We start from the raw sequence: 19,587 nt of genomic DNA, 5'->3' as shown, positions 1-19,587 counted from the left end.
TCCCTCCCACTTGGCTGACGTGTCAGTGAGCCCTGGGTGCCAGTGAGTGGGAAACCTGGCTCTTAGCTGAAGAAGACACTATATTAATTTTGAAGAAGTTGTGATTGGAAGAGAAACTCTCTATCAGCCAAGTATCGTGATGGTCCTTGAAAATTTGTCTACTTATTTTTTTTAAATATAGTAACACTTTAGTACCTGTTCCAGTCTCTTTTTCTATTCCTGTCTTACATAGGAGGCACGTAGCTGCTGCATGTCCCTTGTGCCATAGCTACCATATTGTCACTTGGTCTCACCCTGTGTGAACTCCTTTCTGCCTCCAAAAGCCACCAGAGGTGTAATTAGTGATGATTTCTCCAGAAATGTCTTGAAGGGGATATAAGAGCCCTGCGACGAGCATGTGTATTGCTTCCTGGATGAAGGTTAGAATTTGGAAGGGTTGGAGAGAGGTTCAGGGTTGGAGGGAAAAATGCATTCTGCCCTTTATCACCTCTGTGAAATCGCAGATAAAGCATCTTCCTGTGTGCAAATATGGGGCAAGTAAATTAAATATTTCCCAACTTTGTATGGCATTAAACCTGTAAATATGGAGCATCCATATCAAATGCAATGTACTTTATAATATATTCTAAAGTAACTCAGAGATGAAGAAATATGATTCTAAGTAAAAGATTTTGAACTCTACTTTCAAAAGGGTAAATAGGAAACATTCTACAATTTTCTTACGCCTTTTGACCCCTTTAGCAATAGTGAAATAGCTAATCGATAGATTTAATCCTGTCTTTTCAATTTCCTTCCCTTTTTCCTTTTTTCTTCCCTTTCCTTCTTCCTTCATCTTTTCTGCTTCTTCTCATTTTCAGTTTTAAATTTTTTATTTTCAGTTATAAAGTCAATACAACTGTAAACACACACACACACACACACACACACAACTGGTTATTAGCAGAAGATTTTTTTTTTTCATGCTTTGGAAAGTTACATTTTCTATTTCAGAACCATAAGATATTAATAATTTTCTATTTATTTGAATCACTTCAAAATAAAATACTGCTAACAAGGGAGCTTATTTTTAAACAATTGATGTATGCTACAGATAATATGGTCATAGAAGAGTTTCTATGATTTTTTTTGTTATTAATCACTATAATTACTCTGATTACAACGATGATGAACTCACAGCGAATAAGGCGTGTGCTTTTGTTTATCTATTTTCGAAGGATTTATGTTCATCCATCTACACTGTTCCACACATTCTCACCTCACCCTTTTGTAGCTGTGAGATTCTAGTTTGGGTAGCCTATGGCCACAAAATAACACGCAGGAGAGTCAAGCCTGCGGTTTCCCCTACATTATTGCTGGGCCCTAGCCTTCTAAACTTCCTAGGTCAGTGCTGATCAAGTAAGTATTCTAAAACTTGAATGTATATGCATGTACACTTCTAACAAGCACTGTCTGTGCTATTTTTTAGTGACTTTTCTGAAGAGTCCATTAAAGCCATTGTTCATATTTAAAGCTGTTTTATTTAGTGCCTGAAACTCAAGTAGAACTTGAGAATGATTTTTGGCTTATCTCTAGTGTTGGGTGAACCCTACCATTTGCCAATCTACATAAAAATAATTAAAATAAACAAATTATTTAAGTGCACGTATATCTGACAATAAATAAAAATGGACGTATAACTTGTGGAGCTGTATCCATTAGGCTTCCTTTGGTCTCCTAGGAGCTGAGATCGCTGGGTGCTGGTTTTCTTGCCACTGCAGAGCAAGAGAACCGACCCTCTTGCAGAAGGGAAGGCTCTAGTGAGGCCTGAGCAGTGTAACGCAGAGAACAGTTTATCAGAGGGCCTCGGATTCACTCAGATCCTTAGGCCCCACCTCAGATCCCCTGAGCAGCAGCCTCAGGAATCTGCTTTGCAGCTAGCTCCTTGGGTGTTTGTTATGTATATTTTGCTTGCTAGCCACTGCCTTAGGCTAAGGGTGATCCGAAGATCTGCAAAGACTTCTTATTCCTTAACCTTGAGTTGCTCCATTATTCATTCCCACGCTCTCAACTAATCCTGAATTTTATGGAACTTCTAAATTAGTGAACTCCTTTCAAAATAGTAACAATGAGAGGTCAGAATGATATGAATCTTTCCATTGCTTGTCTTGGCTCATACTGTAAACAATCAAAAAAGACATGCCACATATATTCTGCCCATTGTGATTAGTAGACTGATTAAGCAATATGGGGACCCAATTCTCTCAAATTTCTATGTAGTTCTTCAGCTTTACATATCTGAGGGTCAGTGCTTATCTTTTCTTGGATGAACTGTGCTCTTGGATCCCAGTATCTCAGCAAAACCTGTAAAATGGGTTTCGGATCCCGTGACCTCTACCATTAGTGACAACTGAGCTGCGAACACATTCATGCTTCAGTGACTGCCAGCTGCTTGTGAGCCTAGATTCCTGGCAACCAGGACTAGTCCCATTCACAATCACTCGAGAAATGTGGCTTTTCCCTAAAAAGACTTCCAATTAATACAAATATTCCTTATGACCTTGATAATTACCTCTACCTGCCGAACAATCATATAGGGCCTTCACAACACTGTCATCCTGGGCAACAGGGGGATACATATTTCCAGACTTTTAACCTCTCTGCGTAGCCAGCTGCTGCTGTTAACCTCTCTTGGATCCAGATATTTTTAACACTTCAGATTAGGGGGTGTTCTGATGAGCCTGTTTCTTGTTCCAACATTTTTCTGACACGAGCAAGCATGTTCTCAAGCTGGCTTACAGTAGCAAGTGTGGTGAATATTTTTTTTTCATTTTTTAAAATGTCCCATTTTATAAAACTAAATACACTAAATGACTATTGTTTCTTGTGTGTGCGAACTCAGCCTTATAAAGTGCACTGAAAAGTTCAAAGCTATGTGTGATAAATGTAATTTTGAAGGTAAGACCTTTCATGTTTTGTTACCAGGGTACCCAAGTAGGAAAAATATGGCTAGCTGGTCAGTAGTGTATTGTAAAGTGATTTTGTTTTCCACACTCATCTCACAGGCTAAAAACTGCTGTTAGTTTTAATTATTTGGAATGCCGCCAATATGGTGGGCTTCTTATAGCAGTAGGGAGGGGGCAAGGGCATGCCATTGGAGACTGGAACCCACCAAAAATGTCCCAAGTCCTTTTGGGACTTCACATGAAGCAACAGAAACACCTTTTATTGGATAAACACCTTCTAGAACTGCCTTTCTTGTGATTTACGCACAGCCCAGTGAAGAGTCACATCCCTTCAGTATCCTCCCAGAGGTTACATGACTTGTTTCCAGTCACAAAATTACTGAGCAGTGAAATAGAGATTATGACTCACAGCTGCCTACTTCTGCTCTGGTGCTCTTCGGACAGTACTCTTTAGCTCTAATGAGAAAACGTTTAAGAGCCTTCAAAGGCAGATGAGAGACAAGTCATTCACTTTCACTAACACCTCTTTGAGATGCAGGGAGATGACTGAATTTTTTGCACATTTTGCTTTGACACCCCTGTCTTTCACAATTATGAGAAATGGATGTTATTTACTGATTATTTTGCTTGCAATCGATTTGCATGCAGTTATTGCATATTGTTAAGTGGTTTGCTGATTAATAATGTTGATTTGGACTAAATGTAATAGAATAAGCAAATACATTTGTAAATTTAGATATATTGTATAATTTAGTTGCTAAATGGTATCATAGAGCTGTTGGAGATTATTCTAGACCAATTCCTTGCAGGGAAAGTCTGTCCACAATTTCCTCCCATATCCTCCTATATTAATGTTTTAAGCTCCCCCCCCTTTTAAAAAATTCATTTGCTTGTTTGGGTTTTAAAGCAAACACTTCTTACAGGCAAATACAGCTCCAAAGCTCAGGGTTAAAATAAATCCTTTTAAATTCAGAACATGGTAGTTATCTCCTAAATGATTTCTTTTCTAGAGGGTCAGAGAAGAATAAAATATTTAGTTTGAATATATTTTCATGACCTTGATTGAATCTGGATGATGTGCAGCATTATCAACAAATTATATTATAGCAATATGAAATATTAATATAATTAATAATTATTTGAATAAATACCAGATACTTATATTAATACAGGATTGTTGAGTCATACAATTTCTGAGCTGTTAGGAAACACTGCTGATGAGGCCTCTGGGGTCCAGAGAGGTTTTGTAATCACACACACACACACACACACACACACACACACACACACGATGCTAGTTAGTTGTTGATTTGGTTATGTGAACTGTTTAGTATATTCTGTACTTAGGTAATGTATGTGTGCTTATGCTTTGGTATATTTGGTATTTTTAATTATTTTCTAATATTTCAAAAATTTTTTTCAACCTGAACTTTTCATTTATGCATTTATCTTCTAAACATATATATTGCCATTGATTATTTTTTCTTTCTGCTGTTTCATATACACCATAAATATTTTGAGTTTGGAAATCAGGTTAAATAATAAAGAGAATCTAAAAAAGAGCTTATACCATAGATATTTTAATGTGTTTATGTTCTTTTTTTTTTAAAGCTACATTTTAATATGCTTTGATAAAACTGTATTTCTCTAATAAGGTATTAAGTTTGGTGGCTGCAAACAGTTCCCCAATGGAATGTCACTCACATTAATTTTCCATGTGCTCTCTTTTACTTATAGTTTCATTGTCCACATGTTTAAAGTCTAATAGAAAAACATATCACTGGATGTGAAGTTGGGGGACAGATCCAAGTCTACATCTACATCCTCACATTGGTGACCTTGGGTAAATTTTATTTTTGTGCTTCCATTTCATTCTTTTTTTAAAAAATGAGTAGTTGAAAGCATCAAAGACTCTTTCCCACAATTCAAACACTCCATGAGCTCAAAAGAAGATTTGATTGAAAGAAATGTGTGGGCATCATTACCTGGCTGCCCAGTATTTTCATGGTCACACACTTGTTACATACATCTGAAGTTCCTTTAAGGAAATTAACTCTTTGTAGGTGTGAGATATGGGCATCAAGAGAAATGGGATAAGTAGAAAAGGAAGGGGAAATAAGTTAATGACAAAGGAGGGAGGGTGGGTGGTGGAAATGATTCCCTTTTTACTTCTTTATATCTATAGTCTAGTTATTCCTACTTGAAAACCTTACTGGCACCAGGTATTATCAACAGGGATGAGTAATATGTAATTTTTATCTTTACAGGGTTACATTTGGCCCACAGACAGTTGACAGCTGTCAGTCAGGTGGCTGGTCAATGAGGAGATACATTTAAAGCTGCCAAAGTATTTTTGTTTCTTTAAATACTTACAAGTAAACCGTTTTAGCTGGAAGGTTCATTGTCCTGAAATTAAATAGATTGATATTCACAATATAATTTATTGAAATTAGTTGCTGAGAGAATCAAGATTTCCCCTGTGCATCTAAGGGTAAACAAAATGTTTTTCAAATGCCTTTCTGAAAGAGGAGAATAATTAATTTTTATTCACTATAAATAAGCCATTCTTAAGATATGAAGCTATATTGCAAACAATGCTTACAATTTAAAAATATGTTTTCAAATTAAACTTTCAGGACACACGAGTCATTGTAATGTTGTCATAATTTCTGACTAAAACTTATTAAAAGAAGTCATTTCCATACTTTGAGGGAGTTGGCATAGGTATTTTTGTGACACAAAAGTTGAAGGCTTACCAGAAAGTACAAACACGTAGCTGCAAGTTGTACTAGGAATTAAAGCTTTTTTCCATAATTACAAGAAAAAACCATGAAATTTTAAATTAAGCTCACCTTTCAGGGAATGGTTAAAATGACAAATTTTGGTTATTTAGAAATATTTGGGCTATACCTAACATTGTCTCTAATAGGTTCAGTCACCCTTAAATAATTCATAAGAGTCATAAAAAATAGTTTGGAAGAAGTTTTGTATGGCTTATATTGAGTGTTAATGACAAACAGTATAATAATTATAGCCAGTAGTAATGCAGATAAAGACTTCACAAATGTAATCCTAAAGTTGACTTAAGAGTGTTCATTCAGTTTTGCAGTACTGATTTCTAAAAGTAAGTACTCCGATTCGTTAGGAATATAATATTTAACAGACCAGATAAATAACAAAATTATCAAGTGCGTGCAGTACATAATCATTCTTTAAGAGACTAATGAAGTTATCTAAAAAATGCAGTGACCATGGTTACTTAGATGCCAGAAACAATATGATGAAGATGACAGAATATCACACAAAAATAGCAGTTTGAAACCATAATATATTCCTTTAAAAAAAATAGAATATACTTTAATTTTCTGAACCATATGTAATAATTTATAATGCAAATCAGATTTGGGTTTTAATTATGTTTTAAAAATATTAGATGTTTTTGGTTGGCTGAGTCATTTCTGATAATTTTTTAAACCATAAATAGTTCATAATTTTAAACAGCAATTAAGTCAGTCTTAAAGAGTATGATACATATAAATTTGAGGCTTATCCATATCATCATTGATTTGATAAGTGTTTTAGATGTAGTGGTCATTAAAAAAGTCAGATCTTATTATTTTCCAACTATACAACTATATGTTAAGCATGTAGATTGAAAATTATTTATGAGATCATCAGAAAAAAACAATTACCTCATGATATTAGTAATTTATATTGTTAGGAGCCTTTCTCTTCTTAAGCACCAATTGTACCCCCCACAGCCCAGAAAATTGATTTTATGGCTAATAATTTATAGCATTCTTGATTGGTGTATGCTGTGTGTCTTTTACATTCATTAGCCCATGTTGCTTGTGAATATGGAATTTGGTTGTTAAAATGGTTTCATATGTTTACTATGTATAGTCTTTAGCTTTGAGCTCCTTACTTGCTTAAATAAATGTTTTCAATTTGTATAATACAACAATTTGTAGAGAAATGCTGTGAAGCGTAGTTAAAAGAATGAGTCCTTGAAATAGCATCACTTTTTAAAAATATATCCTGACATGTGGTCTTATTTTTCCATGTTTTGTATTAATTAAAATCCTATTCTATTCTGAAAAAAATATTTTTGCCTAAACTTTTGAATTCACAAAATAAAAATACCAAATATATAAATGTACTAATTTTGGAAATCAGTGACGTAAAAACATGCTTTAGTACTGTCTTGGTTGTTTATTCCAAAGATTTTTCTCCAAAGAAACTCTTTGTAAGGTAATGAGAAAGTGTTGCTACTTTTAATTATTAAATATTCTGTGCAATACATGTTTTTAAAAATGTATTATAAATAAAACTGATTTCATATTCTCTCTAATCATATTCCTGTCACATGAACACATAAAAAATAGTAGTGCATGAAATGTTTGATAAGAGCACGTACCATTTCACATTTTTATATGATTTATTAAAAACCCATTTTATTCAGAATAGATTACGACAGAATTAGATAACAAAAAGAGAGGAAATGATATTTGTGTGTTTATTTTAATAGTCTAATATCATATATGTAATTAATTCTTCATCTTTCAGATATTGGAGTTAGTAATGAAAGAGACCAACATTCAAAATATAAAAGTCTTTCCTATAAAACTCTTTTTTTAAATGTAAAAAATTGTCAAATGGTAACAGCTCCACTTTCTACACCAGGCAAACCTACTGTTGAGTTAGTTGGCTCTGATTCCAGTGGTCTCATCAGCTTTCTGAATGTAGGTTCCTCAGCAGTGCCTCTTCCAAGATAACAAAATCAACTTTTAAAGATTAAAAAATATATTTTGGCAATTGAAACTCACCAGTGCCTTTCTGCTTCTCCAGGAAGTTGTACCCTTCAGCACCTGCTGAGGGCTTTGTTGTCCAAACCCTGACAGGTAAAAAAATTCCTGTAGAATAAAGCCAGACCAGCTGGCTTTGAAGAGAAACCCCCCAGTTTGGGCTGCGTTTGTCTCTTCTCCTTTTCTATGAAGACCCAGGCTTTCCCCCCTTGATCGTCAAGCCGTAAGATGCGTGATCCCTGTGCACAAGTGTCTGGCAGGCCGAGGTGCACCTGTTCCTGTCACTCTGGGGTAAATTTAGCTGTAAAGGTATCACTGACAACCAGACCTTTGTCAGTGCTGGCAAAAGAACACAGAATTGCTTCCCTCCCCTCCCCCTGCCAAGCCCCTATGCTGCTAGTTCAAATGGAAAATATCAAATTGGAAGTCTATCCAAAAATCATTCCTAAAAAATGAGATTGCTTTCATATGGTAAAAAAGTAAGTTTCCTCATTTCACGCAGACTTTAAAATTACATTTCCAAGAATAATCTTGGAACAAGACAAGTTTTTGTTCAATTAATTGTGGCTGGAAACTTTTTAATGGAAACATAGCACACACTTACTTCATTTCAGATTATTAAATTGTGTGAAGCGTTAAAGTTAGTTGCCATTCTTTGCTGTAGCTCATTTGTTCTTTTCGATCCAGAGAAATATTAGAAGGTTAAAACTTATCACATAGGAGGGATTAATCATGCTACCAAAATTAGACAGCATGTAGTTCTGAGAACCGAATGTCAAAATTGTGTGCTCGTAGCCCTTAAACTACTGAGAATCTAGGACCCCACTACTACATTTAAAAGACAGTTCATGTCTGCGGAAACCCTGGATGTTTAGGAGCTGGTAAAGCTAGAGTTCTCTTACTCTTTGATTAAGGTAAGGATGTTTATCCCTTATGTGAATTTTTTTTAGATTAATTTTTTTTATTGACAGTTTGAGAACAATTCCTCTTGAGGGAAAATAGAGAGGCAGGCAATGTTCATTGATATATCTGACATAAATACGGTAGTTAAGATATATAAAGTCGCCCAAGGAGTAATGTGCTTAGCCAAAGCATTCTGAGCTTCTGCTTTAATAATTATGATTTCTTAAGTGGTATTACAAAGAGTTGTGCAAAGTACCTGTTCTACCATATTACTGCTGTTTACAAGGTTTGGGTATGATGAGAAAAAGAAATCTGGGTCAAAATAAGAAATGCTTTGTAAAATAAACAAAGTTCCTATTTACTTACTATGTATAAACAGCCACTCACTGAGCCTCATTTCTCCACAGGGCACCACTTTCAGATAAAAACATAGACCTGAATGGCATCATCCAGTATCCAAGGAAACCATGTAAGTACCTCTCTCACTGTGTACTTCTCTTATTCAGAGTTTAAAAGCTAGCTGAGGACTGAATAAGTGAGTGTTTTTATTTAATAATTATACGGGAGGTACTTTTTAGGAGCCTGCTAAAAAGAAACAAGTTCTTGATTGTTATGTGCGTCATAACAAAACCCTTATGTTTTCATCATATTTCATAAAATTATGTGTTTAGTCCCAACCTCTCCATCAATTCTCATTCTTAGGTACAAAACAGCTACTCAAAGTCATAATGAATTGAGAGTTTCAAACTTTTCCAGGACCCATTAGTGTTTGAGAAACAATGTTTCAGGGGCCTTATGTCAGGAGGAGTGACCTAATTATAATAAACCCTTTTTCAATTTTAAAAATTAAGAAAAAATTGATTGGAAAATAATATTTTGTTGGTAAACATTTCTAGCAGCTTATTTGGTTTTAGACTTCCTTGGGGGAGTGAGCAAGTGAGAAAAAAGTGACGTTATGGATGCAGAGAATCTTGAAAGAAAGTGTAATTTTTAAGATGTGAAAGTCTGTTTGCGGGAAGGGTTGGAAAGTTGGCATATTGTGTTCTTTCTTTTCCCCCCAAACTCATTAGTTTGTAGCTAATTTCTATAGCTAATTTTAAGGTTCTAATTCATTTTTGGCACCATGGAAGCTATTGAATCTACTGTAGAAATTGTTTCCAAACAATACACTGTTCTGGACAAAGATCCACTTCACAAATATTTGGACCATTGTATTAAGTATTTCTTTACTTAGACTTTATTATTTTTTTCTTATTTGCACTCTCTACTTTTAAAGCCAAATTATTTTCAATACTAAATATTCATTAATGTTTACTTTTTCATGAAAATACTTGAAACTCTCTATATTGATGTAATTATAAATTGCTTTTTTTGTTTTTTAACCATCTGGGTCAGCTATATGGTTTATCTAGTCTTTTAAATACAGACATACTACTGTTCATCAAGGTTTTCAGGAATAGCATTTAAATGCATCTGGTTTAGCCCTGTTTAGACGTTTTTCATACTATCTTCATTTACTTTGTTACTCTTGTGTTTCCGTCTTTCCTTTGCAGCATGGCTCCTTGCTAAGCATGAATGGTAGCGATGATCTCATTCAGTTTCTCTGCTGAATTAGACAGACCTTCCTATTCAATATCTTACTGCAGGAGCATTTCACTTTCCCACATGACAATGTGGTATTATTTATACCTTAACATGTTTCTGTCTTTTTACATATGTTACAAAATGCATCTTTCTGAATTGAGAGATGAGAAACTGTTAGACTAAAGAATTTGTTGGTACTTTGGAAGGGTGTAAGAGCCTCCTCTCCTGGTAGGAGGACCTGACTAGGAAGTGAGTTTTCTTACACTAGTTAACAAACTTCACAAGTGCGGAGTTTGAGCCCGAGGTACTGCCCTCTAAGTAGGAATTCCTTGCCGCAAAATAAAGTTTGGGTCATTGCTGGGTAAACTTGAAAGCAGCAGGGTTAGAATAGATCTTTATAAAGAACAAAAATGTGAATCAAAGGGGGAAGAAGACTGGCTAATGCCATAATTCCCTATCTTGAGCAGGTGAAATCTTTCGAAATTCCATTCCCCTTTGGCGAGAGGAAAAAGAAAATCTACACTGCAATACTTGTGGCACAGTTTTAAATATTTACATGAGAATATAGGTTTTCCAGAAAAGCTATTTAAATTTTATAGGTTTAATTCCATACCAAAGGAAAAATGACTTGATAGAAATAAATTGATATATGTACATCCATTCATCAGTAATGATCTCTCTAACAAAGACCATCATTACTCGATCAAACTTTCTGAGATGATGGACATTGTCCTATATCTGCACTGTCCAGTATGGTAACTAGTAGCCACATGTGGCTGGTGAACATTTGAAATGTAGCTAGTACAATGGAAAAACTAATTTTTGAATACAATTTAAATTTAATTGATTTAAATTTACATAGACTACATGTGACTAGTTGGCTACTATATGGGTATTTTGCTTTTATCAGAAATTAAAGTATAGTCTTGCAAAGAACTTCTAATCTTTTGGTATTCTATCATACATTATCATTTTTTAATATATTCTTTAATATTTGAATTATCATTGCAGTGGAATTTCTTTATAACACTTTCTTGGAGATGAATGTTTTTAATACTGTTGATGGGAAGACAATTATAACTTTGTTTTATAAGCCTGGGGTAGCAACTTTTAAAAATGGACATTATAAGCAAGACTGTATCTAAAAAGAAAAACACTCTAATGAAAGTTGTAACAATGATGATAAATATTTCAAAAAGTTCAGTTACAATTTCTGTAATGTATCTTGCAGTACAAAATGTAACCAACCTACAAAAATGCTCGCTAGCTATGAGTCCCCAAAGCTGATTTTGCTTCTAAAGCACGCATCAGATTTTAAATCATATTTTAAAGCCAAGGTCCCTTGGCCTTTTTAGGTATTTAGTGAAAATGAACATTAGGGTGCATCATGATATTTTAATAATATTACTACTACAGTAATATTACAGACAGGATTATCAGCTAACTATATACTGAGAATTTAAAATTTACATCGATTTTTTATTTTTTTTTAAAGTCGGCAATTCAATTCATTTCTTGAGTAAGAAATGTAGGCATGTTATTTATAGGATACTGAACTAGGGACAATGAGGACTTTTTTTTTTAAATGAAAGATGTAACGTTCATCTTTTTAGAAACTCCATTTATTGGCTTTGGACATATCCTTTTGAATGGGTAGGGTTCAGATAAGAGGAGAGAGGAGACTTCTTTTGGCAGAACCTTGGACAAGCTACTCACACTGTCCTTCCTGCTGTGAAAACAACTAGATTCTAGATGGAATGTATTTCTAATGAATTATTTGAATGGGAAAAAAAAATTTTGGACATCTTCCTGACCTCAAAACCAAAAACTAAAAAGTGTGCGTGGAAGGTAGAGTTGTGACAATGAGCAAACAGGAAATATAGGAATGGCAAGATTGAACTGGTTGAGTTGTATTGCAGGAATGCTGTTGGAAGGATAGCAGCCATATGCTCTGTTAGACTTCTCATAAACCTAACCTTATTAAAAGAACAGGAAGACACAACAACCACATCTGTAGACCCAGGTTTTTGGTCTCCTTTGATGTCTTTTGGTGTCTTCAATTAGGTAGTCAACCACTTACATACTGCCAGGTCTATTTTCAGAAAGAAGGTCTATCCTTCCTTAAAAGCCAGTGTTCTGTGTGGAGAAAATATAGTCTTCCCTTAAGGGAATGCTACAAATCACAGTCCTCCTTGTCCTCGTAAATTAACACTCTGATATCTCCATGTCTGAGAAATAGTTTTCATCGTGGCCTGTAACCTGAATCACGGCCTCAGTTTATTATGTATTTATTGATGTATTTCCAATTTACCTATCTAAATTTTTATTAAGAGAATTTGAAACATACTAAAAACTAGAGAGAATGGTATGATGAACTTTCATACACCTATACCTACCTTCAACAACTATCATCTCATGGGTTATTTTGTTTCAACATATCCCTATTTCCACTTCCTACCCCCACCCTCAACATATCCCTATTTCCACTTCCCACCCCCACCCCAAATTATTTGGAAGCCAATTCCAGACATGACTTCATTTCATTCTTTAATATTTCAGCAAATATCTTTATAAGAGTAGGACTTGTTTGTTTTTTTGTTTTTGGGGTTTTTTTTTTAGGACTTGTTTTTTAATTGAAAAAAATGAATCACACCTAAAAAATGAGCCACACCTAAAAGTCAGTATTTTCTTATTGTTATCAAATACGCACGATCAATATTCAGATTTTCCCAATTGTCTCTTAAATTTTTACAAATACTTTTTACTGTTTGAAACAGAATACAAATAAAACCCACGCCTTGGAATTGGTTATTTTTCTTCTCTTATACTCTGTAGGTTTTCCCTCTATCTATTTTTCCTTGTTTGTTAAGGAAACTGGATTATTTGAGCTCTCCATAGTTTGTATTTGCTGATACCTTCCCGTGGAGTTGTTTAATAAGCTCCTCTGCTCCATGTCTTTTCTACTAATTGGTAATTAAGATTAGGAACTTGACCAAATGCATTTGGAAGAGGCTGAGCAAGACTACTTGGTTCTTTCTCTTTTTGTGATATTAGCAGATATTGATCATTGTTTAGATCTATTTATTCCTTAGAATTAAGGAATATCCAGCCTTGGGAAGTTTCCTCACACATTTGCCCAGATCAGTACTCTGCTAAATTCTTAAGTGGGGCCCTGCCAGTCTCAGGAGATCTTTCTCTATACAGCAACTCTCTGCCAGGTGCTCTGTCCTGTGAACCATAGCCAACTTATCCTCCCATACTTTCAGACTTGCTTCCTCAACTTAGGGAGTTTGCCTCTCTTGAGTTACCCTTCCTGTGCCTTTGCTAAGAAACCTTCAAGACTGTAAGCAGGGCAAGCAGAAGATTTACCTTCTTGGCTTCTCATTTCTTAGGGATCTCTTTGTTGCGTGATGTCCATGTCTTAAAAAACCCATTTTCTTATATTTTTTGTCATTGTTGTTATTGTGTTTTACGAAGGAGGGTACACATAACCCCTCTTAATTCATTTTGGCTAGAATAGAAAGTCTCCTCAGTTGTTTCCAAAAAAGTTCAGCTGTAGCTTATTAATCCAAACACCATCTTAATAGGAAACTCAATATTTAAAGCAAACTAAAAAGGTGTGTGTGTGTGTGTGTGTGTGTGTGTGTTCATCCTTTGGAATACTGTAGACTTAAAACCATGAGTGCAACTTTCAGGACCTCTTTTTTATAATTTTTAAAATTATTGATTGATTGATTGATGTATAATTAGCATTAGTTTCAAGAGTATAATATAATGATTCAACAGTTTTATACATCATTCAGTGCTCATCACAATAAGTGTACTCTTAATAACCTTTATTTATTTCACCCAACCCTCCAACTACTTCCCCTCTGGCAGCCACTGGTTTGTTCTCTGTATTTGGGTCTGTTTTCTTGTTTGTCTCTTTTTTCCCTTTGTTTTGTTCCTTAAATACCACATATAAGTGAAATTATATGGTATTTGTCTGACTTGTTTTACTTAGCATTATGCCCTCTAGATCCATTCATGTTGTTGCAAATGGCAAGATCTCATTCTTTTTCATGGCTGAATAATATTCCATGGTATGTATGTACCACATTTTCTTTATCCATTCATCTATCAATGGACATAATTTGTGTTGCTTTCCTAATCGGGCTATTGTAAATAATGCTGCAGTAAACATAAGGGTGCATTTTATCTTTTTGAATTAGTGTTTTCATTTTCTGTGGGTAGATACCCAGTATGGAATTACTGTATCATATGGTAATTCTATTTTTAATTTTTTGAGGTACCTCCATACTGTTTTCCACAGTGGCTGCACCAATTTGCATTCCTACTAACAGTGCACAAGGGTTCCTTTTCCTCTAAATCCTCACCAATACTTATTGTTACTTGTGTTTTTGATTTTAGTCATTCTGACAGGTATGAGGTGATACCTCATTGTGGTTTTGATTTGCATTTCTCTGACGATAAGTGATGCTTCGCACCTTTTCATGTGTCTATTGGCCACTTATATGTCTTTGAAAAAAATGTCTATGCAGGTCTTCTGCCCATTTTTAAATTGGATTATTTGGGGATTTTTTGGTGTTGCATTGTAGGAGTTCTTTGTAGATTTTGAATATTAACCCCTTAACAGTATATCATTTGTAAATATCTTCTCCGATTCAGTAGGTCACTTTGTCGTTTTGTTGATGGTTTCCTTTGCTTGCAAAGCAACTTTCAGGACCTTTTGCTGACATTTTCCCTCCCAGCTAATTATGTTTTTCCCACAAGATGAGTCTTATTTTATATTTTATTTAGAGGCAATTTTGTGGTTTATTTATCATTCCTTCAATGAACATTTTTGAGTGCCTACTGTGTATTGTATAAAGTATTGGAGATATAGTAATGAATCAAACACTATTTATCCCCTTAAAAATCTTGCAATTTATTTTCCCACTGAAACTTGTACATGAATGCTCATAACATCTCTATTAGTAATAGCCCTAAACTAGAAATACATAAAATGTCCATTAATGGTTAAACAGACTATGATATATCCATGGTATGGAATACTACTCAGCAATAAAGAAGAATGAACTATTGATAGGGCAACAAGTTGTCTGAACCTCAAGGAAATTATGCTGAGTGAAAAAAGTGTATCTTAAAAGGTTACGTTATTGTTTGTTTCCATTTATACAACATTCATAAAATAATGTAATTATAGAATTGAAGGGCAGATTAGTGGTTTCCAGGGGTGAGAGGGCAAGGGAGAGAGTAGATATAGACATAAAAGGGTAGCACTGGGGAATCTTGTAATGGTACAATTAAGTGTCTTGATTGTGGTAGTTGTTACTCAAAGCTACACATGTGATAAAGTTGCATACAGCTTCACACATACACACAAACACAAATAAGTACATGTATAACAGCTGAAATATGAATAACCTCTGTGCATTATACCAATGCACAGATGGTTTTGATACTGTAATCATGCAAGATCTTAACAGTGGGGGTGTACACAGATAGTACATTTCCTTACACTTTCTTGTGAATTTTTAAGTATTTCGAAATAAACTTTTTTTTCTGAAAAATCTTGCAGTTTCATGAAGGATACAAATAACTAAATGGCCAATTACAATACACTGTAATAATACTCAGTTAAGGGGAGGTAATACAGAGTATATATATGGAGGAATGCCTTGTTCCCATTCCCAAGTCAAGAGACAATGTCTCTACTAGTCCCTTGTTTCTTAAAGGGTCCCAGTCAGGTCCCCTGTCTCTGTTTGGGGGGCATGTGTTAGCAATAATGGAACTGTGAAATGCTTGTGATTGACCCTCCCTGACCCCCAGCACCCATGGTGATATGCCCTGCTCATTAAAGCCTCAGTAAAGTACACCATACAAGGCAAACATTTTATAAAAATGAGCGCTGGTAAAGTAACAGGAGTCTAGTGTTCTCACAACATGTTCAACTGTAAGTTCAAAGACTCATTTCAGATTTAAATACCAATGATTTTGGATTACGCATAGCTTTGGTTCTTCTCAAGCCCTATCTTTCCATCAGCACCATTAGCCAAAGTTTTACTCTGACCATTGAGAAATAGCCTTTGTATGTGAAGATGAACACATAGCTACAGTGGGCATTATGCATGCATGGTCACTTGTTACTATAACTTACTTTAATTCAATGACAGATTGTCACATATTTTGAGTTTTCTTAAGTTATAAAAGTTTTTTTTCCCTTTGAACTAAGTAGAAAATACATTATTTCTGATATGCTGGGGGACGTATTTTGGTTTTGTTGGTCTTTAGTAGGAAGCACTAGGAGAGTGACTCAGTATGAATTAATGCCCTTGTCACATTGTGACAACTCATTGTCTTAGAATTTTTACTAGGCTGTGTCTAAGTTTCTCAAAACCACAAATAGGTGGGTTTACCACATGTAAGCTAGAAATATTTTCATTTTATTTGTTGTTGTTGCAGAAATTCACCCCTCCTTGCGGTGTCAGGAAGGCCTCTTTGGGGTTGCCCTTGGACTAAGGAGGGGGTCTGAGTCTGCATCTGAGTGTGTTATTGGGATATTCCCTGGGCAGAAGATGTTCATAGAGTTTTTAATCTACCTGTGTCTCCCTGATTTAGAATCTCAAGGTGTGTATATAGGAAGCTCTGGTTTGCATCATTTACCTTTATCAGCTTAGTAGCCAGTTTGAAATTACCTACATCTACTCTGTGAAATTCACCCTTAGTTCTTTTGAACTCATACTTCTTTTTAAAAAATTGATGCAGGGGGCGCCTGGGTGGCACAGCGGTTAAGCGTCTGCCTTCGGCTCAGGGCGTGATCCCGGTGTTGTGGGATCGAGCCCCGCATCAGGCTCCTCTGCTGTGAGCCTGCTTCTTCCTCTCCCGCTCCCCCTGCTTGTGTTCCCTCTCTCGCTGGCTGTCTCTATCTCTGTCGAATAAATAAATAAAAAATCTTAAAAAAAAAAAATTGATGCAGTAGTGGAGTCTTGGTCCATTTTTTTAAAAAATTTTGCTGAGATATAAATAATATATTTTATTTATTTATTTATTTTAAAATATTTTATATACTTATTTGACAGAGAGAGAGAGAGAGAGAGAGGGAGCGCACAGCAGGGGGAGCGGCAGGCAGAGGCAGAGGGAGAAGCAGGCTCCCCGCGGAGCAGGGAGCCCGGATGTGGGGCTCAATCCCTGGACCCTGGGATCATGACATGAGCCAAAGGCAGATGCTTACCCAACTGAGCCACCCGGGTGTCCTGAGATAATATATTTTAGGTTAAACAGGTCATTTATTATTGATGAGATCCTGAGACTTTCTTCATTTTTGTTGTTGTTGTTGTTGCCAAATACGTGCTACTTTTCATTTTAACATTTTATTAATTTTATTTTCTGAAATAAAAACTTTTTGTGTGCTAAATCCTTTAACACTTTTAAGAAAACATACAAGTCTATGTCAATAGTACAGTTGATTTAGAATATTTCTTGCCTTCTGGCAATTTGTGACTGTGTGGTCCTGATTTTGTTGTAGGACCATGATCTTGTCTGTATCCTGTCCTATCTCTGTAGATCTGAGAAAGTTCTTACTTATTTCTTATTTTTATTCATTTATTTAAAATGCATTTATTATAAGGACTCTTAAGGTTACATAACATTCCACATATTCTGTACTTTTCCTACAACCTTAAGATTATACTGTGTTAGTCTAAATCTATAGCACTATTAAATAATATTACAAGCATTTCTTGGAGAGGAATAGGGATTAACAGGAAGCAGTGGGTTTTTCATAAATTTGGCAAGCTATTTGGGAAGTGTTTTTTTTTTTTTTTTAAAGTAGCTTAAATATCCTTGAGGCATTAATTTTGGAATAAGAGTTGTGTAGGAACCAATATTATTCCTCCACTTTATAAGGAGAGAGACACTGCCATCATCTCCCTTCCTTGCCCTGCATCTGCATGAACAAAGTTGAATTGAATGGACTGGTGCTCCCACCTGCAGCCAAGCCCATTGGTCCCTGGACCAAATCCAACAACAATAGGAAGCATATGTAGAGCCTTTGACTTTTTCTTCCTCAGTGGGCACATCTGGTAGCTCAGCTACAACTGCTGGGCTCCATATTACTGCTAATCCTCAACTCCAGTCTGTGTGGTCCACTAGATCTGGGAGGCCGTGACCCTGAGCCTGGTCCCAGGGGCCTGTGGGGCCCATAGTCACAGATATTATACCCTTTTGTCTCTTTATTGGACTAGGCTTCTGCCAGGTCTCCTTGGATCCTTGAGTGTTGTCTCTATGTCGTCACTCTGTGCTCTGGTGTCTCTCAGGATATGATCAGCTCTGTATCACCACCACTGCCCGATTTCTAGGTATTCAGATAGTTGCTTTTTTATCTGATATGATACCATATTAGTTATAGCTGCATATATGACTTCAGTGCTCACTGTGCACTTTGAATGTTGTTCCTATTTTACTGACTCTTGGTTGACAGCCATGGATGGGGTCACCTCTCTTTTTATGATCTCAAATGTGAGTACTGGCCTGCTATTGCTAAACATGCATCGTGCTTCACACCTGTAACAGGGAGAGGGGTCACCTACGTAATGAGTCTCCCCAAGCTCTGGACAGTGGTGTCTCACTGATTACGCCATAGTAAGGGGTTCATTCACTTTTTTTTTCTCTTTTTTTAAAAAGATTTTATTTATTTATTTATTTGAGAGGGAGAGAGTGAGAGACAGAGCAGGAGCAGAGGTGGGGAGGGACAGAAAGAAAGGAAGAGGGAGAAGCAGACTCCCCGCTGATCAGTGAGCTCAATGCAGGGCAGGCCAATCCCAGGATCCCCGGTCATGACCTGAACCTAAAGCAGACCTTAACCCACTGAGCCACCCAGGTACCCCTCATTCACTTTCTTATATGCTATTTAGCTCTTAGTTCCAAAAAGCTTTTTTTGAAACTTACAATAAGACCATTAAAGTAAGGGGCAGAACCAAGGCAAGTAATAAAGAGGGTGTGGGGTAAAACAGAACCAGAAAACCAAGGTCCTCCCTAAGAAGCTTACAGTAGAGTAAACTGAACTTAGGCCCAGTGTTCTGCCAATCAGAGAAAATGGGAGGCATAAAAACTGATGCTACTTACTGTTAGATCAGAGTGGCACAAAGATTCAGGTCATCTAGAGAGAGGCTTTTGTTTTCCTAGCTGCGTATTTTGAGGAGGAATTGAGTGGCTCATTATATCACATTTTTCTATCAGGTAATCATATTATATATATCATATTAAAATACCAGTGCATGTTGCTTTCTTTCTAGTATGAAATACTTCAAAAATTATTTTTTAAAATGACTTTAGACTAGTACTGCCCAATT

General features: G+C 35.7%; 1 long non-coding RNA gene across 4 annotated transcripts in view; it reads left to right on the top strand.

Annotated features, from left to right (window-relative positions):
• The window catches only part of LOC103672151, a 112,354-nt gene that overhangs the window by 5,693 nt on the left and 87,074 nt on the right, over window positions 1–19,587 (top strand). For all 4 annotated transcript variants that reach the window (XR_571077.2, XR_571078.2, XR_571076.2 and 1 more), the window contains exons 2-3: window positions 4,680–4,785; window positions 9,058–9,119. This is a non-coding gene — a long non-coding RNA (uncharacterized LOC103672151). The remainder of the gene's footprint in view (window positions 1–4,679; window positions 4,786–9,057; window positions 9,120–19,587) is intronic.

The sequence above is a fragment of the Ursus maritimus genome, unplaced genomic scaffold, assembly GCF_017311325.1.
Source record: "Ursus maritimus isolate PB19 unplaced genomic scaffold, ASM1731132v1 scaffold_5, whole genome shotgun sequence".
NCBI classification, from domain to species: Eukaryota; Metazoa; Chordata; class Mammalia; order Carnivora; family Ursidae; genus Ursus; species Ursus maritimus.
The sequence above is the reverse complement of the archived record's forward strand: the minus strand, read 5'-3'. Positions and strand labels throughout refer to the sequence as shown.